The sequence below is a fragment of the Rhynchophorus ferrugineus genome, unplaced genomic scaffold (genome assembly GCF_030347505.1).
Source record: "Rhynchophorus ferrugineus isolate W39M unplaced genomic scaffold, kcgeb_rfMv2 rfM10, whole genome shotgun sequence".
Taxonomy (NCBI): domain Eukaryota; kingdom Metazoa; phylum Arthropoda; class Insecta; order Coleoptera; family Curculionidae; genus Rhynchophorus; species Rhynchophorus ferrugineus.
This window is the reverse complement of record NW_027472589.1, coordinates 24,883,488-24,908,627: the sequence shown is the minus strand read 5'-3', so window position 1 is coordinate 24,908,627 and position 25,140 is coordinate 24,883,488. Positions and strand designations below refer to the sequence as shown.

The 25,140-nt window shown below is 32.4% G+C and overlaps 1 protein-coding gene and 1 long non-coding RNA gene across 3 annotated transcripts in view; both read right to left on the bottom strand.

Moving 5' to 3' along the window:
• Positions 1-25,140, bottom strand: part of LOC143203897 (uncharacterized) — a 104,152-nt gene that overhangs the window by 57,613 nt on the left and 21,399 nt on the right. The window lies entirely within an intron of this gene.
• On the bottom strand, positions 2,518-7,994 carry LOC143203898 (uncharacterized). Its single transcript, XR_013007462.1, has 3 exons — positions 7,001-7,994; positions 3,839-5,395; positions 2,518-3,724 (listed from the first exon to the last, which is right to left on the bottom strand). It is a non-coding gene; the product is annotated as an uncharacterized LOC143203898 (long non-coding RNA).

The window sequence follows — 25,140 nt, the reverse complement described above, 5'->3', positions numbered from 1 at the left end:
AACCAATGACGAAAAAATCAATGATAAATGCATTAACTATGGTAATTTTATAACTATCTTTTAGTCTAACACTTCTATCGCGCGAATACAATTTTACGTTTTACAATTTTACGTTGTTGAAATAAGTTTTTCATAAATAATCGAAAACTTTACTCTTTTGGACAAAGCTTGCAACACTTAATGATATCTTTTTATTTGATTTATACTGGAAACATATGTTGGAAAAAAGTTGTTGATATTTCCACGTGGCAAAAAATGAAAGGAGATTCTAAAAATATTCCAGACCTAATTTCCTTGATTAATCGATATATGTTGCCATATTATGTAAACAAAACATCCATCAAAAATTTGTAATATCATAATATTACAAATTTCGACCTGATGAATTGAGGAACGATATTTTTAAACGCTGTTATATCGAATCACCGTCAAAGAAATGTGCGGCATCATCAAAAGATCAGCAGGAACCAGCTGTGGATTCAAAATCCTATAGATGTTATAGCATAATAACAAAAATTCCATTTAACTGCTTATATTCAGCAATATAAAGAAAAACTCGGTCTTGCCGATTTAACAAGTTATATTTTTAGGCACTGTTATATAGAGTCACCTTCAAAGAAAGGTGTGGCATCATCAAAATATCAGCAGGAATCAGGTGGGGATGAAAAAGCCTATAGGTATTACTACATAATAACAAAAAAGCCATAACCGCTTATATTCACCAACATAAACAAGAAATCCGTCCTGCCGATTTGACAAGCTATATTTTTAGGCACTGTTATATAGAGTCAACTTCGAAGAAATGTGTGGCATCATCAAAAAGGTCAGCAGGAACCTGCTGTGGATTCAAAATCCTATAGATGTTACTACATAATAACAAAAATTCCATTTAACCGCTTATATTCAGCAATATAAAGAAGAACTCGGTCTTGCCGATTTAACAAGTTATATTTTTAGGCACTGTTATATAGAGTCACCTTCAAAGAAAGGTGTGGCATCATCAAAATATCAGCAGGAATCAGGTGGGGATGAAAAAGGCTATAGGTATTACTACATAATAACAAAAAAGCCATAACCGCTTATATTCACCAACATAAACAAGAAATCCGTCCTGCCGATTTGACAAGCTATATTTTTAGACACTGTTGTATAGAGTCACCTTCAAAGAAATGTGTGGCATCATCAAAATATCAGCAGGAATCAGGTGGGGATGAAAAAGCCATAGGTGTTACTACATAATAACAAAAAAGCCATAACCGCTTATATTCACCAACAAAAACAAGAAATCCGTCCTGCCGATTTGACAAGCTATATTTTTAGGCACTGTTGTATAAAGTCACCTTCAAAGAAATGTGTGGCATCATCAAAAAGATCAGCAGGAATCAGCTGTGCCCGAAAAAACATTCGTTCGCAATCAAGGACACGGCGTGAGCGTTCCGTAAATAGAACTTTCAAATTTCGTTCAGGAAAAAAAAACAGTTCGAGTTAATTGATCGAAGGACAGCTTGTCGCTGAGAACCTGCAACGATTGTACTACGCGCCCAAGAATAACAAAAAAAAAATCAATAAAGAAAAGGTGGGTGGAACTGTTATTACATAAACTGATTGTCTTTTATATTCTATCGTTTGTGGATTTTCTTTCTAATCATCAGCCGCTTCGCCACTCAAAAAAATCGCCTCAAGATAAATTTCATTGCTCTAATTATAATGACTTGTTTGCCCAGAACGTTTTACTAACAAGTCTCAATATTGAAAGCCGCTACTTGCTTTCTATTTCTCTAGAAACGAAACGTTCGATTTATTTACTACACCCAGTATACTGACAAAAACACAATTAAAAAGTGTTTGCGTCGAATGGGGATCAAATTCGTTTATTATTCATCTTATGAAGGAATTTTAATTAACTATTCTGAATGCGAACGTCAAGCTTGAGAAATCGTCATTGGTATCTCTACTTTTGTGTCTTTGGCTATTCCGCGTTGAACCTGGAATATTCAACAGAGTTTGGAAGAATTTGTTTTGCAATGAGAGACGATAGAAATAGTAAATATATGTGAACCATTCTTCTTGATATTAAGTAATATGTGATAATTGGGGTGGGCAAGTTGTAAATTAAATGATGTGTGTTTATGGTATATTTGAACAATATATATTTTACTAATTGAACCAATTAAATGTCTACCAGCTTTTTCGACGTTATCCACTAATTCTTCCACAAAAACAACAAAAAGTTGACAGTTTAACAAAAAAATTGAACCGATTTGCGGCCGTAAACAGTTATATTAATTTAGATATGTTTTGTTGGTAATTTAATTTTTTTTATATCTTACAAAATTAATAAGGTTTTTGATAATTTTTATTTAGATATTACAAAGATTACATATTACATATGTACATATTTTATTTTAAAATGTTCTTTCTGTGTTAAAAATTTAAGTTTGATTATTTTTTAATTTTTAGTGAGTTCCTTATTTATTTTTTGAAGTCGGTGTAATTTTTTTGCTTTTTCTCTTTTTAGTGTTAGATATTTACTGAATAAATTACGCAGTTATTTTATTTAATATTATAATAGGTAAGCCAAGTAAAGGTGCAGCCCGTATGAGGAAAAATACGAATAAAGAAACGATGATTGAAACATAACAACATAACAGCACTTCAGGCCCCGGGGTCCGGTATTTAGCCTAGGTGATTTGACAAAAGTTCTAACTAAACAATAACAAAGAGTTATTGTCCCCGTGAGGAATCGAACCCACGACCTCCGTTTCGGAGCTAAACGCTTTAACCATTACACCATAGAAACAATTGTCTACAATATTTCTACGAAGTTCTTATATGCTACAGTTAGTGATTAAAATGCAAACTGAATGGCTTTTTCGCTGAACGACTACCGATTTTCCATCACATCAGCTCAGCAATAACATTATACATAAATATCTGATTATTTTAGATAAATAATATGTGAAAACGTTATACGTGCCTTTGAAATTTGAGCGTTTCACTCGATTTCCCAACTTCCCCCCCAACAGATCATGATTTGGTTCATATGAGACCATCTCGGAAGTGTACTCTTTCGAATAAAAAAAGAACTTTGAAAATCGGCCTACAATTCACAGAGAAATCGGCGAACATACATTAAAAAATATTTATATATAGCCGAACATAGATCCTTTTTCCTATATTCTTTTTCGAAGTCGGTTAATAAATTCGTTGACTTTTCCACCTATAATATTTGTTGTGACTATATTCAAATTCACTTAGTTTTTTTGACCTAAGTATAAAAATATGTCATTTGCTCATACCGCTAAAATCTTGGCATGACCCTTGATGTTAAACTCAGATGGAAACCACATGTTAAGAAAAATGTGAAGAACTTCAGCAGATATTCAGCCCTGTCAGTATATATATATTTTATATTATTTAGTTAATATATTGTTACTAGTCGTTTCCGTCTAACCTACAATTTGTCTTTATGCTAACTTAAATCTAGGTATATAACTAGGAGGACCCATCGGCCCTAACTGGTGAAATAATGTTTATACATGTCACTGCTGAATTTTTTAATATATGCACCTCACTACACAAGATCAGATGGTTTGATTCTTTTGAGTCTGTTTCCTGTTCTGGTGTTATTCAAAAGTTAGAATATTTCAATATTATTATGAGGATGGAGTCTTTCCTCATGCCCCCTTGCAATTCTCTTGATTTCTTGACTGACTGTGGGTATCTGAAGGTCAATAATAAGTCAGTATATAATAAGCTTTTATGTTACCAACAAGTCTTAAAGTCAGTGTGAACTTCTACCAACCTAAGCAATAGAAGTATTATATAAATATTTCACAACGAGGTACTGCGATGTACTGTTGATGATGCTTCTTGGTATATTCGTAATTAAAATCTATATAAGGACCTGAAGGTAGAAACCGTCAATAACCTTATCAAGGATTATGCCCAAAGACATGAACATTCATCAGCACATCAATGTTGAGGTTTTCCAATCCCTAGATAATGATGGCTTAGTCTGAAGGTTAAAGAGAGTAAAATAATTTGATCTAGTTCCGTGAAGTTATCAGCAAAACTCTTAACATTGAGCAACATTGCTAAATTTGGTAGTTCTGATATTCTACAGCTTATGGTGAAGTTATTTTTTCACCTCTTAGTTGGCCAGTTTTGATTCCCTTACAGAGAATTACCAGGATCACTAAAAAAGTTCGAATACCGCAAATTGCGAACGTGAATCCAGCTCAAATGCATAGAACATTGCTCGCTAGGCAAATTTTTCTAGAGTATTGTAGCTGATAATGAAAAGTGAACCGACTACGACAACTGAAAACAAAAGAAAATCATGAACTAGTCCCAGAGACGTATCTATATAGCAGATACAACTTTCCACCTATTACCAAATGAGGTTCCGATCGCTATAAAAATATGTTCACTTAAAAATGGTACATACGTGCGTAAAGATAGAATATCTTCAACACTATTGACCGAAATAAGTGATGGTCGGAGAGAGCGATGACTGGCAAATACGACCGGTGAGACCTGATATATTAGCGAGGTACTTCGCCGATTTCACGAAAGGCAGCCAACGTTCTCGTCTTCGGTAAAAATTTACCTTGGCGTGCCTGCTGACATATTCAGGGCAATTTTGTTTCAATCTTTCAATCAAACGCGGTTAATTGTTTTCAAGCAGAGACCGTAATCGTTTCGCCAAGTTTCGACAGCTCATAAAACAATATACCCTTCTAATCCATCGAACGTGTAACTTTTGCAATAAAAATACTTCGTTGTGTCGATGTTGACATCCATGAAGCTGGTTCGCCTCTTTTTCCATATAGAATTATCAAAATACACGATTTTTTTCACTGTTCAGTGTCAAAATAACTTCCTTTTTAGTTTTTTAAACAAGATTTCGCAAATCACTAAATATTTTTTTCAGATCCGATCAGCTGATCACTTTTATAAAAATCAATTCTGTCACTATATGTTTTTTCTTGATTGTAGCATACTATTTTTGTTTTCCACCAACTTAATTAAGCATTAACTAAGGTATCTATAAAACGATTGATGATTAAGTACCACAACTAGTACACGTATTACAAGTAATATGAAGATGTACGATACTTTAATTTTTTTCCCAGTCCTAGGTGATCCCTCTAAAATCCTAACATTATCTAAAATCCATGGCAATCATATTTAACATCATTCGACATAATACTTGTTAGTAACAATTAAAAACGGACATCGTTCCTTCCCGTTTATTATTGCTATGTTAATGATTATGACCTTACATCTAGTATATGAAACCATGTTGTCGTATGGAAGAAATTATTCTATAGCATTGAAAATATACTTAAAAATAAATTATTAGAAAATATAATAGAATCGATATAATTAACTCCAGAATCCCCCCCCCCTTCTCTATCACTCTCTCTCTCTCTCTCTCACTCACACATAAGTATAGAATTTACATACACACTTGGCTTTTTTAACTTTTATTTTTTTATTATTAATTTATTGTTAAGTAGTGTTGCGTCTTTATATGTAAAGACGCATTTAATTAGATTCACACGTCGATGGGCAATAGTTCTGTAGCGACCTTGAGGCATGTCGATTTTATATCGTGGAATAATGGTCTACAAAATACCCAGAAATATAATGCCAGATGTTGAACACGGGCGGGATGCCAACAGCGCCAACTAGAACCCGACAACGAATAGCTGGCGGCAACCCCGAGACGTTTATCTGGGATGTTATTGAAGGGTATTTGGATTGATTCAGTGCTCAACCATCGTTTGGTTTAGATGTGCCACCATCGACTGTCCAAGCCTCGTCTCCAGGTAACACAACTGCGATCCGTTTTATCTAATTGTATTTTTCTCATTTTATTATATAGCCAATAAATAACGGTCACATAATGTGAACACCACTGTTTCATTTCGTTTTACCTCTATTCACCGAGCCACATCATTTACCCTAAAGTGGTGACCTCGACGTGATATTTCGCAAAATTGGGTTTGGACTCATTCAAAAATTTGTTCCTCATTAAATTTTATTTTAGTGCTGGAACAATGAAGCTTAAATATCATTTCATTATTTCCAATTCATTTTTTTTAAATTTTATGTCAAAATTTTCTTTCACAATCTTTCGAACTCATAGATATTTTTACATCACTGCTTAAACATCAGCGTCTCGGCTAAACATTTCTTTCGGCGCTAAGTTTAAATCATAATGTCTTCCTTCGCTTGCCGTCTCCGTCATAATGGCAGACATTTTGATTTGAAAGGCTTTGGGCAGCTTCGGTCGGATACCGTCGTTATTTGTTTTTTCTGAATTACCGTAACGTATGTGACTACGCATTAGTCACAGAGCGGCTCGAGAAGTTAGGTACCGATTGCAATCACCATAGACTCGCCATGTCTTCGCCGAGGTACCAGAATTGCTAACGTCTCGTCGTCGAAGAAAATAAGCTACCACGTCGTCGAACAATCGATCCTTCCACACCGTCGATTGTATGTATTGTAATTATATTTTTCTCATTTTATTATATAGCCAATAAATAACGGTCACATAATGTAAACACCACTGTTTCATTTCGTTTTACCTCTATTCACCGAGCCACATCATTTAACCTAAAGTTCTTTCTTCGATGGGTAAGATAGTTCCGATGTCCTCGATGTAATTAGTTGTAATGTTTGACATTTGTGAAAAATTAGGTTAAGTTTGTATATAAGCGGGAAAACAGTAAGCATTGTAAGATAGAACAAGAATGTAAACGTTTAAGGTAACACATGTAGTCTGTATAAATTATAAGAAGTGAATAAAGTCCATAAATAGTTCAAAATACAGTGTATTATTTGGTGAACTGAAATCGCGGGTTAATCGCCCCAACAGGTAATTACCTTTTTTAATGAAGCCACTGTCCGAAAATATATGTTGTTCTACAAAAAATTCGTGACCTGTTCAATTAAACACATAACCGGCAAACAGAAACAACTTGGCCTTAAACTCTACCAAATTTATTGGCTTTTCGGGGCAAATCCAAGTTATCATTAGATAACAAGATATTATTTCATAAATCTATTCTCAAGCCTATTTGATCATATAGAATCCAACTATGAGAAACCGCTAGCAAGTCTACTATATCCATCATACAACGGTTCCAAAATAAAATGTTGCGTGGCATTGTCGATGCTCCGTACTACGTTTCAAATGAAGTGATACAACGCGATATTCCTCCGAAACCTATAACAAGTGTAATTCAACGTGTTAGTATGAAGTACTTCGAAGGAGTGTCAGTGCATCTCAGTGTGCTCGCTAATCAACTAAATATTCGAAGTGACAGTGAAGTGCGTAGACTAAAACGTCTAAAACCATCCGATCTGATTATTGGTCATGTACAGACTTTAGAATTAGCTTTAGAATAAGGCTAATTAATTAAAATAGTATTTTATACAGGAGATCACTTAATGAAATGATTTTCTACCTACCATGTATATATAATATAAACATAACAAATACATACTGCCCTCTGGGCAGATTGTGGAACTACTAAGAGTAATAAAAAATTAAAGCCTAACTTGAAATAAGGAAATACCTGCAAAATTAAAACAGCTTGGATTTAAACTTTATCAAATGTTTTGGCTGGTTGTACGAATCAATACTTAGACCTATACGGTCATATGGAATCCTAAGGAGTACTACTATCAAGTCTAATTTACCCATCAGTCAACGTTTTCAAAATATGTTGAGTGTTGATGCTTCCTACTACCATGTTTCTAATGAAGCGACACAGTGCGATTTACAGAACCCATAAGGAGAGTAATTTAATGTTGTGGTACTTAGAATGGGTTATGCCTGCTAGTCAACTAAATTTGCGACACGATAGTGAAGTGCGTACATTCATATATAGCTAGATTTAGCCAATTTACGCAGAAAATTACTTATATATAATGTTTATAATAGTTATCATAAATATGCTTATTATTGAACTGTAAAGGATAATAATTTTAAACGAATGAAATAATTTATAAAAGTCTTAAAAAAGTCTGGCCAGTGGTTAAAGCATTAAAATGGATGATTTCCCACTGCTACTGTAATGCGTAGACAGTACTGCCAGCAACGCCAGCAATCGGCTGTCCCCTGAACAATTTCCTGCTTTTCTCACAAATATCCTAACATATCCATCCCCTCGACTATCCCAGATTCCTACATCCGTCTAAATAACCACAACCACAGAGCAAGAGTACACAAAGTATAAATGAAGGCGTAATACGCATTATTATTATAGAAATTTAGGAGAAAAAATACCCTTATCTGAACGTTAACATAAATAACAACTAGTAGCAGATTGTGATCTTAATTCTTTTGATACTTCTAAATATCTGGAATAAGTTGTAGGGACTTTGAGGCATGTCGAATTTTACATCGTGGAATAACGGTCTACAAAACACCCAGAAATATAATCCCAGGTGTTGAACACGGGCGGGGTGCCAGCAGCGACAACTAGAATACGATAACGAATAGCTGGCAACCCCGAGACGTTTATCTGGGATGTTATTGAAGGGTATTTCGATTCATTCAGTGCTCAACCATCGTTTGGTTTAGACGTGCCACCATCGACTGTCCAAGCCTCGTCAACAGGTAACTCCGCTGCCATCCGTTTTATCATTTGTATTTTTCACATTTCTTTATATAGCCAATAAATAACGGTCACCTAATGTAAACACCACTGTTTCATTTCGATTTACCTCCATTCACCGAGCCACATCATTAACCCTAAAAAGTTAATGTTGATAATTATTGCCTTATAGGGAATTAGAAAGCCTAAAATAAATATATTTAAAAAAACCTATTAATAATATAAAATAGGATTTAGACATTTCAATATACCCATAACATATATGCATACACTCAAAATAAAATGGGGAAAAATTATTAAAACATAGCGGTCGAAACATTTAAAAGATCTTGTCCCGTTCTCGAGAGTGAGTGTCAAAAATATTATCGAGCCTATTTTGGACATACCTCGTACAGGTCCGCGGACTTACGACGCAACTAGTCGATTAGTTCGGCAACGTGCTACTTGCTGGTCGAGTTAGTGCACGACCTTTGATCCAAATATCACCAGCGTCACCTTTGTTGACTCGATACAAACCGCTGTAGACTATAAAATGAAAAACATACCACCTTGTTATTGTTATGCGCGCACACACAATTGGTTGCACACGGATATCGTTTTATCAATATTTAACCATTTTTAATGTTGCGCGATTGAAAAGTACCCGTTCACATCTGAGAAGTTTTTTTGCAATGTTTGTCTTAAAATTGATGAAACATAAAAGCACAATTACTGCACGATTACATATTGACATCAAGTGCCAGATACATACTCTTATTTCGTCTATTCATGACAGCATGACACTAAATCCACAAAACATTGAAATATAGAATGGAAACTTAAATAGGCACACCCGTAACCATGTTCTCAGTGTACCGCCACACCGCCAGAGGGCCGCCGATAAAAAGACTACAGATTTCTTTCTCTCGATTTGAATTATAGATGTCATAAAATATAACGTAGCGTTTGTCAAGTGAAGGTTTTAACCACAAGACATTGGAATTCCTCTCTGTTTTGTGGTTTTAACCACAAAATGTACAGACTCGTTTTTAATGTTTGAATTTTTTATGTCAATGTTTTAATATTTCAATGTTTTGTGGTTCTAATAGAATGTATCGTTTTCCCAAGAATTTTCTTTTAAGCCAGAAATGGCTTGATAAGTTAAACAATGATAAACTTAAGGGGCTCTCTTAGATCATATAGAAATAGGGGAATATGTGCCTTCAACTTCAGACAGTCATGAGCCCGACCATACAACACCAAAAAGTACATTAAGTGTGTGTAATATATTTTTATTATTTTGTTAATTTTTATAACTTTTATTTTATAGAATCTAGAGGTCGGATGCTATCTGCAGTTAATATTACTCGACAACTTATGTTAACTCCAAAAAGCCTAGTATTTTTATTTTTTTTATAGTTTCTGCTTCTAAAGAAATTAATAAAATAAATAGTACATACATAGTACTACAGAAGAGAAAATTCGTAACGATTAGGCCATTTGAGCAGGATAATTTGGAAACTTTTTTGGAAATAGAAGCTAAGGGATTAGAGAGATTTCTTTGATGCCTGACCATTTCGTATCAGCATTCAAAAGCCTCATTATTAACAATTTTTTGTCTCAAAGATCACCAGGAGCCAACTGTGACGAGGATGTTCAGAAGGAGATTTGGCTAACTTACGAAATTTTTACAAGCGATGTGGTAACTGTAAATCAATCCATGCCTTGCATAACAGTTCCTACATATACATAAAAAATAAAATAAAGGAATATTAGAACATATATATATATATATATATATATATATATATATATATATATATACATATATATATATATATATATATATATATATATATATATATATATATATATATATATATGTATATATATTTGCTTTATATTGCTAATGAATTATGAAGGTTGCAGGTAAAAAATTCTGTATTGGGAAAACGATACCAATACAGAATTTATTAAAACTCGCCAATATGACAAAAGTTGTCTTACGATACCAGGAACTTGTTTAAATTCACGTGTTTTTGAAGCCATCTCTAGATTTTTATGTATTGCCTAAAGTATATGCCAATGCAAATTTAAAGGATATTCTTGATAAAATGTTATGCCAGCAAATGTCACTCTTTTTTAAAACCATTACTTGTTATCCAGAAGGGGGAAATATAATAATACAAAAATAATAATTAGGTGGTGAAACACCTATCCTATTAAGCACCTATAAAAATACATAAAAAAAGGAGGTTTCGCAATGAAAATTGTAACATGTAACTACTATCCAGGACTTATTTTATAGATTTTTTTGTTGTAATATTTACGACAATAATTAATGTACAATTAGAAAATAAAGGTATCAGTTGTCATATTACATGTTGTTTTTTTATGTATTTAGAAAATATTTTAAACAAATGTTAACTAGTATTTAAATAAATCTGGTGGCGTGGCAGCGCATAATTTGGTCACGGTTTTATACAGGGGAAATCGCATTCTAAGTATGTATATTTTGTGAGTAAATCTTTCAAAATGTCAGCTTTGACAATGAATGTTTGTCTTTGGTGCAAACCATAGAGTAATAGAGATATAACTCAATAGGGGACTATGGCGCAAAGTTTTGCTTTGCCCAACATCCAGAAAGTAATTTGATTGGTCAATTTAAATCTCCATTATAGGCACCTGTAAGAGAATGCTATATATATATATTTATATATATATATATATAGCAGCAAATCAAAATTATCTCTTCCGTCTTTTTCTATTTCATATTTGTTTAGTGCCATCAATTTAACAGGATCTAGCAGACGTGGCAAAATCGCTGAATAAAATAAAAGAGATAACTCAAAGACCTACTTGACAGTATTTTCATTTCATCCCCGGTTATTATAGAATGTAAATATTTAGAGCCATCATGTCCATCCTCTTCACAATTACCTAAAGGCCAATGAGATGAAAAAACTTAAGCCAAATACTTCTTCAAAAGGAAACGATTCTGCATTTCTTTACTATCTATACGTCCGGGTACACAACGCTTCCTAATTCACTTTACTTTTTGTACTACCGACTTATATATACTAGTGAACTAATAATTTAACCTCTAAACGCACTATTCCATATGTAAGCCATACTGAAAAAGGCGCTCAAAATAAATAAACAACAAACGTACCATAGAAACGAAGTGAGTCAATCAGATCTCCTCGGGCCTTATAGCGTAGCGATTAAAGCAAGTTAAAAGTAGCGACATCTAGATGTTGGACGTCGCGAAACATTTCCCCAAAATTTCCTATGAAGTTAAATCTCTATTTCTCTAGTATACAAAAATCATTTAATGCCCAATTAATGTAAATATGTTAAGTTTCGCGACCGATATGACTCTGATTATAAAGACGGAAAGACGGAGAAATGTCACTGAGTGAATGAAGATGCCTAGATATAAGGAAGGGTTCAGTTTTTCTGAGATTAGATTTGAATCGGCAATAACGATTTGTGCTCGTCGTTCAACAGTCACCACTTCTTTCGGAAAAATAAAATTGTTTTAAAGTATAATACTTTAAAAACTTTAATTTTTAAGGTTTTTATTATTTCAAATAATTACATATTTCATAACTAATATATATGCATATGCATTTTTCTGCGAACAATGCAGTACTTGTTGAATATTTATTTTATAATTTGTAAGGTTTGCAAATATTATATACGAGGGTAGCCTTTTATATCTCGAAATAATTGTAAGATTATGTCGTAAAATACTTTTTGAGTCAAATAACTCCTTCTGTTATCAGTGATATTGATCATTCCAAACTGCAAATCTCTGCCTCTTCAGTTGAAATTTACGTAAAGTAACAATAGCTGTATAATTAATACATTTAAAAATAATATTAAACTAACAATTCCATTATGATTGCCGACTCTGTGAAAAATATTTTACCTGAATAATTAAGAATGATCCGTTGAATACATTTTTTACAATATAGTATAGTATATTTTGAACGAATGGTTATTTGGACGAATATCTAAGTGATCCAGATATAATAAGTTGCTGCTAGACCAGCAAACATCAAAACATATAAAGATCAACATACACAAATACTTCAGGATGTATTAATTTCTACTCAGAAGGTATGAGAACTATTGAGGATACACCCAAATACTATAGGAACAATTTCTTGTAAAGTAAGAGGAATATTTTAAAATATAATCTGAAAACTAACAAATGAATGCTATATGCTGGTGAATTACTCAGTATATAGTATATCAGTCAGTATATCAATCTTTTATATAAACCTAAACAAATACCGTAGGATTATCAAACAGTAAGTTTATTCAGCTGTTTCATTGTACTTTGAGTGACGATTTTGAAAAAAATCTAATGTAAGAGTAATTTAAATGAAACCAATTTTCTTTCATATGTTGTATTAGAAAGGTCAATGATTTTTTAATCAGTTTGTTAAATGACAATAATAAATGTGTAAGTAATAAAACCTATATTTCAATTTAATTTATAAACCAATGTAATTAACTTAAATTATTATATTAATACTTGACTTGTGCCTCTGAAATATGGAGTAATTTATATTATGTTAAGGCAATCAGTGAAAAACAAGTACGATTTAACAGTCTACAAGTATATTTAGTCACAAAAAAGTTAATTTCAATTGCATTCTGAAAACTTAATTATACTCAAAATAAGTCAGATTTGTACGAATAGATACATTTTATATTTTTCAACGAATTGTTTAAAAGTACTTATAAAGGTTTTTTCCACATTAAATATTTAAAAATAATTAGGATGTTGGAATAATTCGTCACGATTTATAAAACATGGCGTTGATAACAGTATCATATCCAGGATTTCGACTTGAGCGCCTTAGCCCCTCCCTCCTGGTCGGTAATACAGTATTTCGTTGTTCCCGCAAAGAATCAATATCAGTACATTTTATTTAGTTAAAGATAATATATGACTATATATATGATGATATATGACTCAGACTTTATCAAATATGTGAAAATCCGATCTATCACAGATTAAAACTCATGACAAACCCAATATATCGATATTTTCTGAAAAAAATATCGATATTTTTGCCCGATATATCGATACATCGACATTTTTTTAGCCGATATTTTTTCGGAATAAATTAAATACAATTTTTGATAGACCTTTAACATTGGTAGAAATGTTTAGGGAATTTTGGTATTTAATTTTGAATGTTTATCAAAATATCACTATTCTTATAAGAGATGTTTTAAAATATCGATATATCGAAATATCGATATTTTTTGGTGGCCAACACCACTAGATGAAACATAGACGCATGACCGTTAAATATGTCAGTGAGATGTTGTTTTGACATATGTAATATTATTTTATGTAAAGTGAGAGGAAGAGCGATAGGTATGAACGGCACTGGATGAGTGCGAGGGTGCAAAGGAACCAAGTAGCCCAGGAATTATAAGCTGGTCAGAAGAGTTGTAAAATAAGCAACGATGTATCTATTTAAATAAAATCTGTCTTTCATACTGTAATGCCAACGTTGACATTGTGGACTACACTCATTATAGGTTCTAGAGGGATATTGCGCTGTATCGCTTCATTGGGAATACACTACGAGTATCAACGTTCGTTCACAATACTTTGTTTTGTAAGCGTTGATTGATAGCTGTATTGGATTCTCTAACAGTATCTCATAGTTCGATTTCATAGGATCAGTATTAATTTTTACAGCAATATCCTGCTCTCCAAGGTCCAACACACCTTGTTTAGTTTAAATCCAAGTTGTTTCGTTTGGCAAGTTTGTGCTTCTTACAAGTTAAACGTCGGTCTAGAACTGTGCCAAGATATTTAACATCTTCCACCTGGGAAAGATGACAATTATTAATATTCACTAATGGACTTGTACGCAAGGTAAAAGTTACATAGTACAATCTTAATTTATAAAATTAATCCATTACTATTGTTCTGTCTTACTTGCATCAACACACAAGCAAGCCAACTGTGGGATAAGTACATCAGTATGCATTTCCAAAACTACAAGCTCATGTGGTTTGTCCCACTTCTGTTCTGTGCTTCTAAGTTGATGTGATTTATAACCTTATTTCATGTTTTAAGGCAACATCTTGGATATCGTAGCGATAATCATTGATAACAAATCGAATAACTTTGTTTTAACATCGTTGAATTACTAGTTGGTTTGACGTTTTAGTTCGACCTCATACTAAAACAGCATAACTCGAAATAGTCATGATAATAGACTGATAAACCAATCTCTTTCATTTTAGGTTAGGTTAGGAGTATCTTCCTACCAACCAGTCCAGTTGTTTGATTTTGAGTTTGATCTGGTCTACTTTTTGTCTAACATGATGTCAACGTGGGACTGATAATGATCAGAAATCAGTTGAAATTGAGAGATGTGTTTTGATTTGTAACCTGTTGCTTCAATGACAACAGGAAAATAGATCTACCACAATAATATCTGGAATAAGAAAATATATAATTTCAAATTTATTTTTCATCAAAATAAAAAGATTTTTTCCTCTCGTATAAAATCATACTTTTGATCTAGTCAGGCTTCCTGCATTTTACATAACACGCCTTACTATTTTATAATCAGACCCAATTAAAAACCGTATAACCAACCAATCACATGACCTTTATTACTTCTTTTCCTGTCGGCTATCAACGAAGGGACTCCCGATCATTACCGAATCGGCGAGCCTTAAGAAACACTTAAGAAAACTGAATCATTAATATTGGTCGGACGGGATGGTGAAATGCCGTTTCCAAGAATAATTAGATATTCCGATGGCCATCACTCGTAATAGTAAACAAGCGGCAGCGCTGGAAGCAAACAACATAATTAAAACATACGACGATGACGAAAAACCTCGTATACGGTCGTTCCCGATCTCGCCTCGGTCGAGATCGGGTCCGTCCGGCGCTTTCTACCGACCGAACAAGTTCGGTGAGCGGCGTTCCGATCGACAGGCCAAATAAACGAAAAAGTAAGTCAACGACCAGTTATTTTTTCCAACGCTGTGCGGTGATATCAAATGCGCAGCAAATAAATAATAACGAAATAGGTCGACGCTGTTTTATTTACCTGGAATATGTCCGAATAGTTATATTCCTTGGTTTTTTTTCTAATTGAATTCTCGTTTATCGAACAAAACACAACGTCAATTGTTCAAACATGAATAATCAAGTCACCGGTTGTTATTGTCAGAAGTAAGTGTGTTCGATGTTGAGAACGTGCTCTTTGGTGGACCTGGTTTTTCTAGCTTAGGTTTTAATTGATGCTAATGGAATGTAATGTTAACAAATACACACGTAGCTCCATACTGTACTGTTTGGTACAAAAATTATTCCAGTTTATTGAACTCTGGGCTAAGTAAAACACTAAGTATATACTGTTATCGACACAATATCTCTCTAAGTGGAAGAATACGTCGAATACGTTTTAAAAAGAAATAAAAATATGTTCTTTCTGAAAAATGAGTGAACGATACATCCGGCGTACTCACCAGGTTTAGCGTCTTTTGACTAGCACTTGTTCAGATTGAAACAGAATGGCATGGAATGATTGGGACAAACCAACATCATTCTTTTAACACGGTATCTCCATGTTGTCGGAAAGATGGAAAAAGGTTATAGAAAATATTTATTAACATACATATATCCAATTTTTCTCAAGAAATGCCTTCTTAAAATGAAAAAGTATATCAGAATAATATAAAAGTGCCGGGCATAACAAAGAAAGTGCGGTTGAAAAAAAATTAGCATTATTCATCAATGTAATCTCCATCAAGAGCCACACAACCATTCCAGCGCCGTTCTAACATTTCAATACCACTTTTATAGAACAATTTACCTTTTGCGTCAAAATAGGCTTGTCACCAGTTGTTGTCTACTCAGATGATGATCATTTTAATTCCAGGGTGAAGTGATGGATCCACGTTTCATCCATTGTCACATATCGACCTAAAAATTCCGGCTTGTTCGTTTAAACATGGTCAAATCATCGCTGTCTCTACGACCTCATTTGAAGTCAGCAAGACAACGTTTTATTGTTGTTCTGAAGGAGGGGAGTCTTTATAACCCTTTTCAAGCCATTGCTTCGCGTGAACGGTATTTCTTTCCATCAAGAAGCAGTGTAAAATTAAAACACGAAATTGTTTTTAAAATAACAAAAGTAGTGTCACTCTTAGCATAATAACTCACAAACTTATGAGTAGAGTATCATGAAATTTTAACAGCTTTCTTTTGAAGGTTAGTACTAACTGAAAAATCGATGAATGCAATAAAACTAGCGCCATCTATATGCTAGGCTCGAGACTTTCCGGCCCATTTGTTATATATAAGAATTGCTCTTGCCCTTGTTGTCATTTGAATACAACTTTTCAGCTTATTGAGCTGTATCTATCTAGACAAACCAAGATATCATCAAACTCAATGAGAAAGTTGCAAAACATAAATAGAAACACATCGTAGTGACTTTATTCGTAAATTGGAATATTCACAATTAATTTGCTCTAATAATAAATTATCCTTCTGCATTTGGTAGAAACAACAAATGAGTAACCAATGTAAATGCGGAAAAAGTGAACTAATAATCACTGCTGCAGACTACCAATATCAGCTAAACAATTTTTTTGAAACTGCTAAGGAACAGAGCAATAGCAACAGAGAATAATGTTGAGAAATATACTTTAGAAAAGAATTCCTATGTATACAACGTACTTTACAGCTTATTGATACATTAACAACAACAATATATCTAACTATATACCTAGGGGTTAATCAAACTTAAAAAACAAAACAAAAAAACCGCAATACAGAGCCAGTCATGGTGTAAAATTATCCTTTTGAACCACACGTCGGAAAAACTACGAAAGATGCATTTGCAATTCGAATAGTATCTCGGTATAATTTGCATACAGTGTACTCACCACACTTAGTACCTTCTGATTATCACACATTTAAATTAATGCAGGATGGACGGACTGCTATGAGCTTTCGATATGCTAAATAATTGCTAAAATTGGTCAATGAATAGATTTTTAACACACTGTTCTGTCAACGCAGAACAGTTAGTCAAAAAATACAACAAGAAGCAGTTGTAAAAAACTATATACATTTTAAATTTCAATTAAAACTAAAAAATATTCTATATCCTATAGATCAGTACTTCATATTCTGTTAATTATCAATTAACAACGTATTACTGCTTAAAAAATAATAATAAGCAAATAAATTCTAGAATAAAATACTAAAGAATATTGTTAATGCACCTTGAGGCATCAGAAAACGAACCATCGCAAGAGCCTCAAGGAGTCCCTCAGTATTTAAACATTGAAGCAATTCAGCTTTTCATCAACGCCAATTTAATTAAAATGCTAAATCCTTTAAATCGTATAAACATGAGCTATAATAATATAATAGCTATTCGAATGTAATATACTTTAGTATCATAGTTGAGTGTTATTTTGGTTTCATATAAGTTTTAAGCAATGATGGGAATATAACGCAACATCAAAATTACCTCAAAATTCTTAAATAAACGAAGTATAAAATTGGAAATATCACAAAGACATGATCTCAAATCCGATAAAAAAAACAAGGCATTAATGGAAGACCCACCTAAAAATGAAACTGTCAGATATATCACACCACCTATATTAAGAATATAGCTTCTCAACAATTCCAATTTAACGAGAATACTTAAGACAGTTAATTGGTTAAGTGGAGATTCCTGTGTTAAATCATTACGTGACACCTTTAAATTAGGCAGCAGTTTTAGTGATTATCGGACTGAGCCATATGAATGAAAGTACTGTCGTTTTTAATATTTAATCCTATATAGATTGGTTTAAAATAAAAATAACATTTAACAAATACAAGCATTCAATGCCAATAACCAAAATGTCAGAAGAATAGCAATAAATAACAGTGAATGTCCGATACAACCCATATAGCATAAAAACTCATTTGAATATATATAAACCACCACGTATTTTCTTTATTTATCTAAATAGCACGTATATAGTTAAAGTTATGTATCTGTATCTTTTTTCTGCAAAAATGATCTACTCTTTTTATTCTTAGAACTATGACGAAGATATGTTGCCCGAACATATACTGTTAGGTGTGAATTGGAATGGGTAACCTTGTACAATGTTAATACTTATACAATAATAAAATGTTAAGGGTATGGCAGGAATGTTCTAGAACTATATCCGCAGAATGTCTCTGAACCAACTAAATAAAAATATTTAGTATATCTGTTGACAGAAGTCGTAGTATTATAGTTTAAGTATTGTTGTGGTTCCATAGTTTTGCCACCAAAGATACCAATCATCTAGCTGTCTAACAATATAAAAAGAAAAACCAGAGGATGTTTCTTAAATTTAACATAAACATGAATAATAATACTAATGACAATGTTTACATAAATTCTAAACATTTATCAACTATTTATAAGTATTCATTAATTGAAATACGTTTTGTATATTTTTGTACAACTCTTTTAGTTACTTTTTTGAATTAACATATAAGAGATAAAGTTCAAATTCAAATACAAAGGAAAAGATGTAAATTTATATCAATATAATTACACATTTTTCAGTGAAACAAAAAATTACTATATTTAGTTTATAAAACATATCGATACAAATGCTAAAGATTAATAAGGATAATAAGATCAATATAGGCAATTTTTATATACATAATGTTTTCGTAATCGTCAAAATTAATAAAAAGTTACATATTATAGTGTATGGTCTGTACCTATCACAGTATAGGTCTTATTTTTATTTCAATAATATAATAAAAGGAACCTTGGTTGGACAAGCAAAAGATTCCAAATGATTTCTACTTTTTACCACAAACCGTCATCAAGTTATCTACCGAAATGGAAGTAAAATTCATGGAACACCTTTTATAATAGACAATTTCAGACCCATATTTTCAGGAACAAGAACACGCATGTGTTTTTAGTTTAGGCAGCTGTATTGATAGATCGACAATCGCTAATATCAACAAAAAAGGAACAAATTGTGGGATTACCAAATAATTTCAGGCTACAATATTTATATCACACATACGGCTATTGGGATCATTTTCCAGTTTAAAAGAGGCTAATTTGAATTAAAATAGTATTTCTGAATTACTAAAACAAACTCAAAACAAGAGAAAGTCTACTCTAAGCTTATTGACACGAGCACTTCCTAATTAGATAATGATTTTAAAATTATTTTCATTTACGATTTATAGTCACAATAACAGTTAAACTCTTTTAGTTACTTCTCTTGAGTTAAGCTCATTTTTGACCAAAATCAAAGACGAGTTGATGATTCGGAGCAGTGTTTGAAGATGATCAAGCGTAATAAACCCGAGTTTTTGCGTCGATATGTGACAATGGATGAAACATGGCTCCATCATTTCACTCCGAAGTCCAATCGACAGTTATCCGAGTGGACTGCAAACGATGAACCCGCTCCAAAGCGTGGGAAAACGCAACAGTCGGCTGGCAAAGTTATGGCGTCTGTATTTTGGGATGCACATGGAATAATTTTCATTGACTACCTTGAAAACGGAAGGACCATCAATAGCGACTATTAAATAGGGTTATTGGACCGTTTGAAGAACAAAATCGCCGAAAAACGGCCGCATTTGAAGAAAAAGAAAGTGCTTCTTCACCAACACAATGCACCGTATCAAAAATCCATGAATTGGGCTTCGAATTGCTTCCTCATCCACCGTATTCTCCAGATCTGCCTCCCAGTCACTATTTCCCGTTCTCAGATCTCAAAAGAATGCTATCTGGCAAGACATTTTCGTCGAATGAAGAGGTGATCGCCGAAACGGTGGCCTATTTTGAAGCAAAGGACAAATCGTATTACAAAAATGGTATCGAAAAGTTGGAGGGTCGCTGTAATAAGTCATCACCCTTGAAAGGAATTATGTTAAATAAAAAAAAAACTAATTTTGCCAAAAAAATTGACCTGTCATAATATAATAATATCATATAATAATATCATAATCATAATGCATAAATAAATATGCACAAAACTAAAAAGTAAAATAATTTGTGCTAAAATATTGACTTAAAAGGAAACTCACCAATTGAAAGCAGTTCAAGAGATATATTGAACCAGAGACTTTTACGTCTAACAATATATCAAAGGAATAAAATATTTGGATGGAAAATAGATAATCTAAGACCTGAAAAGTTTTAGGAGAATAAATGTAAATAACTCTAATTTCTTTGGAACTTTTGGAACTTTCACACAATGCAAAGAGACATCAGTGGTTTTGTCTGAATTTGAATAGACTTTCTAGACCCATTTAAACTTGCTCGTGACAGGGTAATTATAGATAAGGTAAACAGGTAAACTAATAGGTATTATTTTAAATATAGCAAATAAATAAGAAATTAAAAGGAAATAAACATAATTAATTGATATATTAAAGGGTCCGCTATGTGAGAAAGGGAATACAATCACAACTGAAACAGATGTTTATCGTAACCCATGCTGGTATTTCCGTTACTATTCTACCCTCCATCAGCCCATTCCCACCCTTATTAGTTACCGAGGGGTGGCAAAAAACGTCTGACTTACATTGGGCAAAATTTTAAACTACTACCTTTTTTACAATGGCAAGGATTTGATTCAGTAACAATTGTGTTGATGAATGTCAGTCAATGTATCGACTAAAATTCTATTGCCATATTTTATATAGTTTATATCAATAATAAACAATTAGTTGAATATAGTCACGTATTGTCTATAGGTGACTCAAAGACTAACTTCAATTGCCTTTGTCTAAAACGTCGAATTATTAAATAAAAATATAATATAGGTCAAGGCAAGGGAGTCATAAAACAAAGAACGCAATTTGATTTTTATTTTCCTGCGCGTTTTACTAAATATTATTAACCTTTTCAATATTTCCGTGCTTTATTTTAATTATTTTTGATTTCAACGCCATATACTAACATTGGATCACGCCTTGGTCGATTGAAAAACAATGGAACCATTTATAATAATCCATTATCGAACCAACGTAAAAAAAGGAAACGAGTTATAGACCAACGCATAATTCTATTATTTCAGAATCGATCAATTTTCACGAAACAATTGAACTACCTTTTAAAATATTGTTTAATTAATGTAGATAAGGAACACAATGCAATCAAATTTCTCTGTGTCCGTGTAAATAACAATCTATTTCTCAAATAAAATGTTAAATATAGTATATACATATCAATATTTAACAGAAAAAGAACACTATGATCAATATTATATCAATAAATATATAAACTCACAAAATAACCACAGGAAATCTACTATACCATTATTCAATAATAAATAAAACTGCTGTAAATTATAGTTTTTAATTTTGACACAGAAATAATAATGCTAATGATAATATCAACGTAAACGATTATTAACATTTTCTAATTATTAACTAACTGAAAAAGAAAACGTAACAACTTCCTTTGTAATTCTTTTTTTAATTTAATACGCAACAGATAAAGTTAATTAACAGATAGGAAATGGATGTAAATTTGTATAAACATAATTAGATATTATTTATTAAAATAAAAAATTAATTACGAAACACATAAAGTAAAATCATTCGTCAATCTAGATGAAATAAAGGATGGTTCAAAATATAAGATTTCAATTAATTATAAAATAGTTTAACGGAATAGTTTGATGTATTATATATAGACTATTCAATGTATTGCCTGCCGCAATTCGTAAATTCGGTTTAGAATCAGACAATATTGGCCTCATTTTATTCTAGTTGAAAAGATACACAATGCTGTGTGAATAGTTCGAAGAAGTAAATGAATGAGCCTGTTAAAGTCGTCCGGTTGTTAAACGTATGCAAAATTCTTGCAAGCCATAATGATAAGAGGTTAAAACTGTAACCTATAAACTATGTGGCTGTATAATCTCTAATTTTTAGATGTACTATGATGTTAAAATAAATTATATTTGGTAATATTTCTGTTCAATCATTTTATTTAGATTAGAATCTTGTTAGATATCAAATTCAAACTGAACTAAAACGCAACATTACGACATTTGATGTCACAAATTTAATTGACGTGTGTACAAAATAACTTTGAACAGACTATATGCATTATTCGTATAGTGATATAATTTTCTAACTCTAAACTGTTGTGTTTCTAACGTCAAATCTAGATTTATTTTGGTATTGTCAGCACTTTATACAAATGATAGCAAATTTAAATCTTGGGACACCTTTTATATACTTACAGCTACTTTTCAGTCGAACAAAGATATTAATATAAAAAAGCTAACACTACTATTCATATAAAGACAACAAACCATTGTGTAGGTAATGTGTAACTTCTTTATCAATTTAACTGAACCAGTGATTATCTACACTATTAATGATTCTGCCTGAAAATGCAATAGAAATACGTTTCGATATAGATATATTTATTTTTTATTAAAACAAATTAACGGTGTTATCATTTTATTCACAGACAGAAACTACCTTTTAAATAATTATCACCATTTTGCATTCAATCGCAAGATAACACTAGAATCTCAGGCATATCTTCAGTTTAATTTAAACAAATATAAAGTATTGGGCCCATAAAGTCGTATTAAAGGATCTGATACGTCGGAACAAGTATACAGAAGGAACAAGATCTGGAAGATAGGTTGGTTGGTGTAGAACTTATATTTGGTAAGAATTTACATTTGGTAAACATTTTTGTCCTTATTAAACCAAAGAACTATTTCAATTATGCAGGTTGATAACAGTAACCATTTTATTCTGAACATAAGTAACTATATTAACCTACAATCATCAGAAATAAAATATATTATTAAAAAGGAATGCAAGGAAAAGTTATTGTACATGGAACTTCTATTGGTCAACATTACCGATAACAATTAATTTAACTCATACGAACTGAAGAAGAAAAAAAACAGAATGGCAGAATAGGTATGAATTGTATAATGACAATGTCAGACCAACATACCAAACAATGTACTTTCAGATATCATTGTGCCAAAACTTCAACTATTTTAACATCTTCAATTCTTTTACCAAGATACAATACCTGAAATTTCAATACATTACATTGAATAAAATTTATATTTATTGTATAAAGAAATTAAAGAATTCTATTGATATAAAAAAAATCACGTGTACCAATTATAACAAAATAATACTGATAATACAGAAAACTATAGAAAGACTGATGAAATCTCAACGGCTTATAGAAGGAATTAATATGGTACCACTTTTGGTTAACATAACTTATACGTAACGAAAACTTCCCAATCTGGGGTAACAATAATCATCAAGATAATAAACAAATATCATCTGTAAAAGCACACGGAATCACGTCCTTTATATGAGTCATGTGGACAAGCAAAAAATTCCAAATGAGTTTACTTTTTACCACAAACCGTCATCCAGTTATCTAACGAAATGAAAGTAAAAATCATGGAATATCTTCATAAATGACAATTTCAGACCCATAGTTTTAAGAATACGTACGAGTGTCTAGTTTAGACAGATGTATTGTTAGATCGACCATCGCCGATATCAACAAAAAAACAGTGTGTGGGATTACCAAGTAATATCAGGCTAAAGTACTTATATCACGCACAAGGCTATTGGAATGATTTTCCACTTTAAAAAAGGCAGTACCATTCTCTATTAGATAATTATTTTTACTATTATTCATTTAAGGTTGATAATCACGAGAACAGTTAAATATTTTAATAATTACACCAAAGTATCAGTAGAATTATAACAAAGATCATTACTAAAATAAAAAAATCACAAAACATAAATAAACAATTCAAATGAAGGAAAATGACTAATGAAAAACACTAATGTATAGACTTTAGAATGTGAATGTATCTAAAGGCGTTGAATACAAAAAACAGAGCAGATGAGACTCAAAATCCAAGAAATTAAAAAAAATTATATAGAAAAAAGGCAGTCAATCAAATCCATAATGTTTCCTGCCCATGCCTCATATTTTAACGGTTTATTTCCCCAATCAAACCAACCCTTCTCCCCCCGTGAGACGAGTCAAGGTCACAGACTGTTGATCGCGGCACAAAAAACCCGCATACCCCCATACCACCGGCGACGGGGCATGGGGTTCCCTAAGCCCCTATCAGCTGTTCCTCTCGAGTCCCTTTCATTGAAGCCAAACTCGGTTCTTCGGCCGCGGCCTACGACGTTGCGACACCGGCCGGAATAAAAAATGTATTTCGGTCGGAATGCGAATATTTCGACTTCTAGGTAGATTTACAAAGCAAATGAGAACCGGCGTATTTATGTGGAGTATTATTCGGACGAGGCGATAGCGGCAGCGGTGGTTTGGCAAGTCGAAAAAAGTAACGCGTAGCGCGCGGCCAGACTATCGGCCATAGTAATCTAGAAACGATATTTTGTAACGTTACACAATCGTTGTTGCGGAATGGAATAACAGCTCTGTTACTTTTTTTT